Here is an 11,190-nt window from a genome sequence, read left to right as displayed (position 1 = left end):
GGTTCTGCAGTTATATTGGCAATAAATCATTTGAATTGGTCCTGGACCACCGGCCTGAGGCACCCCAGGGAGCCACTGTTATAGTGAAAAAACACCTACAGACCTACAGATAACAGTTTTGGTGCACAGGTTACCTACAGATATTTGCGTTGGTGCACAAGTTACCTACAGATAACGGCGTTGGTGCACACGTTAGATACAGATGTTTGTGCGCGTTACCTACAGATGTTTGTATTGGTGCACACGTTACCTACAGATGTTTGTGTTGGTGCACACGTTACCTACAGATAACGGTGTTGGTGCACACATTACATACAGATGTTTGTGCGCGTTGCCTACAGATGTTTGTATTGGTGCACACGTTACCTACAGATGTTTGTGTTGGTGCACACGTTACCTACAGATAACGGCGTTGGTGCACACGTTACCTACAGATAACGGCGTTGGTGCACACGTTACCTACAGATAACGGCGTTGGTGCACACGTTACCTACAGATAACGGCGTTGGTGCACATGTTACCTACAGATAAGGGTGTGGGTGCACACGTTACCTACAGATAACGGTGTTGGTGCACACAGTACCTACAGATAACGGCGTTGGTGCACACGTTACCTACAGATAACGGCATTGGTGCACACGTTACCTACAGATAACGGCGTTGGTGCACACGTTACCTACAGATAACGGCGTTGGTGCACACATTACCTGCGGATTTTTACGTTGGTGCACACATTACCTGCGGATTTTTACGTTGGTGCACAGGTTACCTACAGATGTTTCTTTTGGTGCACACGGTACCTACGGATATTTGCATTGGTGCACACGTTACCTGCGGATGTTTGCGTTGGTGCACACATTACCTACGGATGTTTACGTTGGTGCACACATTACCTACGGATGTTTGCTTTGGTGCACACGTTACCTACGGATGTTTGCGTTGATGCACACGTTACCTATGGATGTTTGCGTTGATGCACACGTTACCTACGGATGTTTGCGTTGATGCACACGTTACCTACGGATGTTTGCGTTGATGCACACGTTACCTATGGATGTTTGCGTTGGTGCACACGTTACTTACGGATGTTTGCGTTGATGCACACGTTACCTACAGATGTTTGCGTTGGTGCACACGTTACCTACGGATGTTTATGTTGGTGCACACGTTACCTACGGATGTTTGCGTTGATGCACACGTTACCTACAGATGTTTGCGTTGGTGCACACGTTACCTACGGATGTTTGCGTTGATGCACACGTTACCTACGGATGTTTGCGTTGATGCACACGTTACCTACGGTTGTTTATGTTGGTGCACACGTTACCTACGGATGTTTATGTTGGTGCACACGTTACCTACGGATGTTTGCGTTGATGCACACGTTACCTATGGATGTTTGCGTTGATGCACACGTTACCTACGGATGTTTACGTTGGTGCACACGTTACCTATGGATGTTTGCGTTGGTGCACACGTTACCTATGGATGTTTATGTTGGTGCACACGTTAACTATGGATGTTAGCGTTGGTGCACATGTAAATACCGGCAGCCATTACTTAATAGGTCACTTATATTACACAAGGTGTGATTACTGGTGATATAGCCTATTGGGATGGTTGTCACAGTAGGGTAACAGCGGATGTGGGACACAGATTCTTTACACAGAAATGTATTGGTAAATGGTGGGCACAGGGTTAGCACAGTGGTAATGCAGGGTTGACATCAGTCGAGACATGTGCAGTAGCACATTACGTTGGAGGTTGCACCTCCTGGTGGACTCTGGGTCCTAGTACAGGGACAGAGGCAGCACAGAGTTACCCAGAAAGGTTGGTTTTGCAGCACGTCCTCTGCAACAGGCCATGCAGGAGAATACGGGCTGTGTACTCACCACCCACCAATGTCTCACTTACATTCATCCACAAAACCTGAAATTCAGGTCTCCGGTTATAATACCAGCAACGCCACAAGACAAGAGGGCGGGAACGCCGCGCGATTCGCTCCTATAGGGGCAGTAGATCGAAACTGAGATTCTAAATACCTAGAACGTCTCACACAACTGCGCACATTTATTTTAATCAGTAGAAATATTGCGTCAAACACTGCGCGACTTAGCGGCGTCACAAAGATGTCCGACGGTTACTGTTGGATGTAAATATTTATAACGTGATGGTCGTCCAATCTGCCGCAATTCAGTAACAATAATTCTATAGCTGCAGGTCTGCTGTGAGATTTGCCAGGAGCGCTGCCGCCTGTCTGACACAATGAGCGATGCCGCATACCAGCACATATTTACACACACCACTACTTCTTCATAACTACATTTAACAGCGCCATAAAGCAGTCAGGCCAGGCCTCAAGGACAACAAGGTCAAAGGTAACCGGTAACACCTCGCACAACAGGTTATCCTCCCTGAGACACCGGGCGCCGGTCTGGGACATAGCGCAACAATGCATGCCACCAAATTGGCGCTGCAGGTTATAGGGATGGACATCGGAAGCCCACCAATCTTTCGATATGATGGTTGCATCAAAAAAATCAGATAAAAAAAAAATTCACATGATTGGCGCATGTGCAAAAAACAAATATTTTTTACAACCGTCTTCAGCTGAGCCGCGAATGTGCAGAAGCACTGCAGCGTGGCAGGCTGGGGGGGACCATCGGAACACAATCAAATGTTTACCATTTGATGGCGGCAAACATCGGAATGGTTACCATCGAATAAAAAACATTGATGGTAGTGAACCATTGCGATTCGATGTCCATCCCTAGTTATAGCGGGCAGCCATAGGTGCTCCTAGCTCACAGCGACACAAATGAGCGCAGACTGCAGGTTACACCCTGATGTGTATTAGCAGATAGTACGTCGCCCCCTGCAGGCACTGAGGCAGAACAGCAGGCCTGACACACACGTATTAGATTGTGCTGCAGAACATGTATAGTGGGGTCACAGGGAGGGTAGGAGGAGGAATCAATGCCAGTGCTCCCAATTACTCCAGCAATACGTCTGCTCCTATTACTGAGACAGGTTATGGAACGTCATGCAGCTCGCCGGCTGCTGCTGCAGGACTACAAATCCCAGCATGTTCTGCCCAGCTCCATGTAGAAAAATAAATCCCCCCTTTTATTCTATGGCGACGTCTCCCCTGTTATTATACAGCATTATATCCGGATGTGATAGGTGCGATTCCTGCCTACAGCACCAGGACAGCCCTCTTACGCAGAGAAGACCCGCCCCCTGTATAAAAGGAAGGGTGTGGTTGCCGGCGGTAACGGTCCCTGGTGTACTGTGAAGAAAGCAATCTTTCCATGTCCACTACGCTGTGTGGCCAATACCTGAAACATAGGGCCCAATTCAACCCTGATCGCAGCGTTAGCAGTCAGCCGCCACCCAAGAACACAGCTGCGAACGCCATCGCAATCACTCACCATCAAATGGCTTCCCTCCCCAGTGTGCAGGGGCCACATAGGCCAAGACTTGGGAAACGTCAGCGTCCCTTGTGCCTGCGCCCCTAGACTGTGACCACAGATAAGAACCAACCATTCATGGCCACAGTTACAGGAAATCAGTAATCCCTGGCGCCATACATTGCCATTGCACACTATGGGTGACATTTAATGCGATTTCATCGCACTTTTCAAAATCGCACCATAACGCCGCACATCGCACTTTTTACAATCGCATTTTTCCCTTGTAATCTGCATATTTAATGAGATGCGAATTTGTGGCAAAAAAAGCGCGATAAAGTGCGATTTTTAGTCATGACAACCGGCACATTTTCAGACGTGTGATTTTTGTGTTAAAAAAAATGGGGGGAAAACGGCGTGGGGTCCCCCTTCCTGAGCATAACCAGCCCCGGGCTCAAAGAGCCGGTCCTGGTTTTATAATATCATGGGGTCCTGGGGAGTCCCCACTTCCCCAGGACCCCTGCCCATGCTGACAGGTCAGGGGGATGAATGCTTTGGCCGGGGTGACTTGTATTAAAAGTCTCCCCCCGGCTGTGGCATTACCCTGCTGGCTGGTTGGGCCCGGTGCAGGTTCTTGAAATACGGGGGACCCCTACTCAATTTGTCCCCCGTATTTTGGGAACCAGGCAGCCCTTGAGCCTGGTGCTGGTTTTATAAAATCACGGGGACCCCTATTTGTTTTGCCCTGTGAATTTAGGAAACCAGGAGCGGCTCTTTGAGCCCAGGGCTGGTTATGCTCAGGAGGGGGGACCCCACGCCATTTTTTTTTATTATTTTGTTTTAACCCTTTTTTTTACACCACAACCAAGTACAGATCGCAATGATCTGTACATGTCTCTGACAAATTCGCACATCAGAACCTGGTCTGAAAAAAGTGTGATTTTTAGACACCTCAAACTTGCGAATTCCGTTTGCGCATGCCATTAAATAAGCTCTGATTGGATCTTTCCCAAACTACAACTCCCAGGAGGCGCTGGCTACTAAAAAAACGGTACATTCGGTACAGTTAGATTTAGCTGGTACAGACCATTAAAAAACGGTATTGTACTGGCTAAATCGGTACAGTTGGAGGGTATGCAAATGTAGATGAGCCCCAAAGCAGTTAGCAAGAGTTATTATACTTGATAAAGTGCTGGGAAATGGTGCTGATGATTCAATGTAAATGTATCTGTCTCTCATTTCTTTTTTGCCCAAAAATGTAACAGTGTAATGTGGGCTAGGTGACATGAGGGAGATTGCTAGACTAATGAGGGAGAGAGGGAGATTGCTGCTATGTCAGGGAGTCTCCTGCAGAATGCAGGAGGCGAGGTAACTATGATGTAACAGTGTAATGTGGGCTAGGTTACATGAGGGAGATTGCTAGACTAATGAGGGAGGGAGATTGCTGCTATTTCAGGGAGTCTCCTGCAGAATGCAGGACGGGAGGTAACTATGATGTAACAGTGTAATGTGGGCTAGGTGACATGAGGGAGATTGCTAGACTAATGAGGGAGAGAGGGAGATTGCTGCTATGTCAGGGAGTCTCCTGCAGAATGCAGGAGGGGAGGTAACTATGATGTAACAGTGTAATGTGGGCTAGGTGACATGAGGGATATTGCTATACTAATGAGGGAGGGAGATTGCTGCTATTTCAGGGAGTCTCCTGCAGAATGCAGGACGGGAGGTAACTATGATGTAACAGTGTAATGTGGGCTAGGTGACATGAGGGAGATTGCTAGACTAATGAGGGAGAGAGGGAGATTGCTGTTATTTCAGGGAGTCTCCTGCAGAATGCAGGAGGGGAGGTAACTATGGTGTAACAGTGTAATGTGGGCTAGGTGACATGAGGGATATTGCTATACTAATGAGGGAGGGAGATTGCTGCTATTTCAGGGAGTCTCCTGCAGAATGCAGGACGGGAGGTAACTATGATGTAACAGTGTAATGTGGGCTAGGTGACATGGGGGAGATTGCTAGACTAATGAGGGAGAGAGGGAGATTGCTGTTATTTCAGGGAGTCTCCTGCAGAATGCAGGAGGGGAGGTAACTATGGTGTAACAGTGTAATGTGGGCTAGGTGACATGAGGGTGATTGCTAGACTAATGAGGGAGAGAGATTGCTGCTATGTCAGGGAGTCTCCTGCAGAATGCAGGAGGAGAGGTAACTATGGTGTAACAGTGTAATGTGGGCTAGGTGACATGAGGGAGATTGCTAGACTAATGGGGGAGAGAGGGAGATTGCTGCTATGTCAGGGAGTCTCCTGCAGAATGCAGGAGGGAAGGTAACTATGACGTAACAGTGTAATGTGGGTTAGGTGACATGAGGGAGATTGCTAGACTAATGAGGGAGAGAGGGAGATTGCTGTTATTTCAGGGAGTCTCCTGCAGAATGCAGGAGGGGAGGTAACTATGGTGTAACAGTGTAATGTGGGCTAGGTGACATGAGGGAGATTGCTATACTAATGAGGGAGGGAGATTGCTGCTATTTCAGGGAGTCTCCTGCAGAATGCAGGAGGGGAGGTAACTATGATGTAACAGTGTAATGTGGGCTAGGTGACATGAGGGAGATTGCTAGACTAATGAGGGAGAGAGGGAGATTGCTGTTATTTCAGGGAGTCTCCTGCAGAATGCAGGAGGGGAGGTAACTATGGTGTAACAGTGTAATGTGGGCTAGGTGACATGAGGGAGATTGCTAGACTAATGAGGGAGAGAGGGAGATTGCTGCTATTTCAGGGAGTCTCCTGCAGAATGCAGGACGGGAGGTAACTATGATGTAACAGTGTAATGTGGGCTAGGTGACATGAGGGAGATTGCTAGACTAATGGGGGAGAGAGGGAGATTGCTGCTATGTCAGGGAGTCTCCTGCAGAATGCAGGAGGGGAGGTAACTATGACGTAACAGTGTAATGTGGGTTAGGTGACATGAGGGAGATTGCTATACTAATGAGGGAGGGAGATTGCTGCTATGTCAGGGAGTCTCCTGCAGAATGCAGGAGGGGAGGTAACTATGGTGTAACAGTGTAATGTGGGTTAGGTGACATGAGGGAGATTGCTATACTAATGAGGGAGGGAGATTGCTGCTATGTCAGGGAGTCTCCTGCAGAATGCAGCAGGGGAGGTAACTATGGTGTAACAGTGGGCTAGGTGACATGAGGGAGATTGCTAGACTAATGAGGGAGAGAGGGAGATTGCTGCTATTTCAGGGAGTCTCCTGCAGAATGCAGGAGGGTAGGTAACTATGCCCTGTAGCCACACCCCAGCACAGCAACAAGCTACCACCCCACCACTGGTGCTAGCTACACCCCCAACACTTCCACTAGCTATGTCTCCAGCACTGCTACCAGTGCCCCACTAAACCCAGAGTATAGTGAGGCAAACACCACTAGCCGTGGCAACACGTCTACTACACTTCTGCCAAACCTAGACTCCCCTGAATTTACTGTATATCGTAATTTGCCATAAGAAATACCTGTTTTTTCTTTGGTATTCTTTTTCTTAATGCATTATTGCAATAAGAATGTTGAATGCATCTATTGCATTCAGTCGCCTTGTGGGCACAGTTTGGTTAAACCCTACACCTTGCACTTTTTTCATTTTTATGTACGCCAAAGGCTCAGGTATACGGCAAACATTGTACCTAAACATGTCTTTTCTTGTCTTCTGTAAAGACACTTTTGAAAGTTCCAAAGATTTAATTTTTTTGAAGTAATGCGCGTCCCCTCGCGGGGCTCCCTGCGCTCGCCACGCTTCGGGCTCGATGGCTCGCTGCGCTCTCCACACTTTATAAAATGAACTCCACGCCGATGTGGATAGTGGGTGTATGAAAAGGTCAGAGGATGCGTACCGCCGCCCTTCGCGGGCTCGCTGCACTCGCCACGCTTCGGGTTGTCGTCAATAGTGTGGTGTCTTTAACAATGGGTCGGCATTTCACCCATGAGGGGGGGTATGCAATAAATTTGGGGTTTGGGGGGCTTTTTACATTGGGCACAATGTAAAACTGGGTCTCGGACCATTTTACATTGATTCCAATGTAAAAATCGCGTTGATCGCATCGCATGCGATTTGGTTGCATGCGATGCGATCGACGAAATTTTTTTGGTCCCGATGCTTAAGATCAAAATCGCGGGCGCCGTGCTAGGAAACAAGTACCCTTTTTCTTATGTAATCTATAGGAAAAAACAGACCTTACACGGGTTAAGTGTAAAAGGGGCTGATCAGGCAATTTACCGGGTAGCACTGTAGTGGAAATATGTTTCTTACCCATGTCCAACCCGGGTTCGAACCAGGTACAATTTACCGGGTCTGACCCAGGTTGCTAGTGGAAAAGGGATATCAGTAATTATCACTATAGTTCTGTCCTTAGTACTGCACAGATATAAAACCACTATAACAGTTGTTTGCAGTTTTATCTATGCAATGGTCTCACTGCTATGCTATAAACACACATCAAGGAGGAGAGTAGTTGATCAAAAGTACCTAGTAATATATCAGGAGAAATAGCTGCGATAGTCTGCAGAAGTGTTCTGAATACAGGTACCTAGTAATATTTCAGTAGAAATAGCTGCGATAGTCTGCAGTAGTGTTCTGAGATTGTAAGCTTGCGAGCAGGGCCCTCCTACATTTTGACTGTCTGTAAATACCCTGTTTTGTTGTATCACTGTCTGCTATTGTAAAGCGCAACGGAATATGCTGCGCTATATAAGAAACTGTTAATAAATAAATAAATAAATAAATAATACAGTTACTTAGTAATATATCAGTAGAAATAGCTGTGATAGTCTGCAGTAGTGTTCTGAATACAGGTACCTAGTAATATGTCAGTAGAAATAGCTGCGATAGTCTGCAGTAGTGTTCTGAATACAGTTACCTAGTAATATATCAGTAGAAATAGCTGCGATAGTCTGCAGTAGTGTTCTGAATACAGTTACTTAGTAATAGATCAGTAGAAATAGCTGCGATAGTCTGCAGTAGTGTCTGAATACAGTTACTTAGTTATATGTCAGTAGAAATAGCAGCGATAGTCTGCAGTAGTGTCTGAATACCGTTACCTAGTAATAGATCAGTAGAAATAGCTGCGATAGTCTGCAGTAGTGTTCTGAATAGCGTTACTTAGTAATAGATCAGTAGAAATAGCTGCGATAGTCTGCAGTAGTGTCCTGAATACCGTTACCTAGTAATATATCAGTAGAAATAGCTGCGATAGTCTGCAGTAGTGTCTGAATACAGTTACTTAGTAATAGATCAGTAGAAATAGCTGCGATAGTCTGCAGTAGTGTCTGAATCCCGTTACCTAGTAATATAGAGCAGCACATGAGCCGGTGGCTGCCATTGGATCTCACATGTGGCCTGTTTGGTGGTGGTACATGGACGTGCACCTCTGTTGTGGAAATAGCTGCGATAGTCTGCAGTAGTGTCTGAATACAGTTACCTAGTAATAGATCAGTAGAAATAGCTGCGATAGTATGCAGTAGTGTTCTGAATACAGTTACCTAGTAATAGATCAGTAGAAATAGCTGCGATAGTCTGCAGTAGTGTCTGAATACCGTTACCTAGTAATATAGAGCAGCACATGAGCCGGTGGCTGCCATTGGATCTCACATGTGGCCTGTTTGGTGGTGGTACATGGACGTGCACCTCTGTTGTGGTTCTTGCAGCTGTCACTGGTCTTAGACAATAAAATGGTTGAACGTGCTCAGAACACTCAGGACATTGATGTGCCATCATGGTGTGACTTCACCACTCGTCTTACTAAATTACTGGTCTCCAATGATACCAATGTAATTTGGCTGATGATTGCTCTGTCGGTGAATTGCTGTAGCGTAGTGACTGGCCAGACGCCGGCGGAGAGGGGATCATGCGAGCACCGGTGGAGAGGGGATCATGCGAGCACCGGCGGAGAGGCGCTCCAGCTGTCTAATACATGTAAAGTAATCTGCTTCCGTTCGCCACACTTTACAAAATCAACTCCATGCCGATGTGGATAGTGAGTGTATGAACAGATCAGGGGGACGCGTATCGCTACCTCTGCCATTCCCTTTAACCTTATTGGATCCCCGAGTCACATGCTTCCCAAGGGTCACACAGACAGCCTTGGATGTTTAACCCACTCCACGCCTATTGCTGGCATTACGTTAATCAATTGATAGTAATTGGAGGAATCTGATTGCTATAAACCTGCTGTCACTCACTGTGTATGTAGGAACTTACTACCTCATAGCAGTGGGGTCTGTGATACAAATCCCACATGACCTTGAGCTCTCTGTGTGTCGGTCATTAGAAACAAAGACTTCGATATCAGTCGGCTGCGTAGCCCAGTGGTAAAGTGTCTGAAAGATGTAGTGCTGATGATGGAGAGTCGCCAGGTTTGAGTCCTATGTGGGTTGCTATTTAGTGCTGTGGATTTTGTATTTGTCTCCATGATATTATTAAGAAACTAACACAGAACTAGTCGGCTGCGTAGCCCAATGGTAAGTTACCTGTTCTCTCTACTGGCAATGATGGTGAGTCCCCCGGTTTGATTCCCATGTAGATTACTATTTAGTTCTGTGGATATGACACTGATCTAGACAATAAAATTTAGAAACGAAGAAGTCAGTATCAGTCGGCTGCGTAGCCCAGTGGTAAGGTACCTGCTCTCGTTACTGGCAATGATGGTGGGTCCCCCGGTTTGAATCCCATGTTGGATACTATTTAGTTCTGTGTATTTTACACCGGCCTAGACAATAACATTTAGAAACGAAGACGTCAGTATCAGTCGGCTGCGTAGCCCAGTGGTAAGTTGCCTGCTCTTGTTATTGGCGATGATGGAGAGTCCTCTGGTTCAAATCCCGTGTATGTTACAATTTAGTTCTGTGGATTTTACACCGGCCTAGACAATAACATTTAGAAACGAAGACTTGAGTATCAGTTGGCTGCGTAGCCCAGTGGTAAGGTACCTGCTCTCATTACTGGCAATGATGGTGGGTCCCCCGGTTCGAATCCCGTGTATGTTACTATTTAGTTCTGTGGATTTTACACCGGCCTAGACAATAACATTTAGAAACGAAGACTTGAGTATCAGTTGGCTGCGTAGCCCAGTGGTAAGGTATCTGCTCCCGTTACTGGCAATGATGGTGAGTCCCCCGGTTCGAATCCCCGTGTATGTTACTATTTAGTTCTGTGGATTTTACCCTGGCCTAGACAATAACATTTAGAAACGAAGACTTGAGTATCAGTCGGCTGCGTAGCCCAGTGGTTAAGTACCTGCTCTCGTTACTGGCAATGATGGTGAGTCCCCCGGTTCGAATCCCTCTAGTACAGGCCTGGCCTGCCTGTGGCTCTCCAGCTGCTGTGTAACCACAAGTCTCAGCATGCTGGGACTTGTGGTTTCGCAGCGGCTGGAGAGTCACAGGTGGGCCAGACCTGCTTTAGCACCCGGATAATGATCCCGCTGGATGATGGACAATCGCTGTGCTTCTGGGAGGATGACGTAAGTGTCGGACCACAAGCACAGCCCCTTCCCTGACAGCTCTATGGTGAATCCCAATAGTTAGGTGTGTAGCTAGAGATGTGTGCCAGGGCACCGCCATCATTGCCAGTAGAGAGGGTAGGTACAGGGCAAGATACGCAGCCGAATTTTGATGAACCTTATAAAATCATTTAAATAAAAAACCTTTATAACCTACCATGGGATTCGAACCCTGGTCTCCACATCCTCACAGCACAGGTTACCTGCCGATATAACCACTGAGCTATGGAAGAGCT

This window comes from Crinia signifera, chromosome 12 (genome assembly GCF_055691185.1).
Source record: "Crinia signifera chromosome 12, ASM5569118v1, whole genome shotgun sequence".
In the NCBI taxonomy this organism is placed as follows: Eukaryota; Metazoa; Chordata; class Amphibia; order Anura; family Myobatrachidae; genus Crinia; species Crinia signifera.
Note: the sequence above shows the minus strand (reverse complement) of the source record.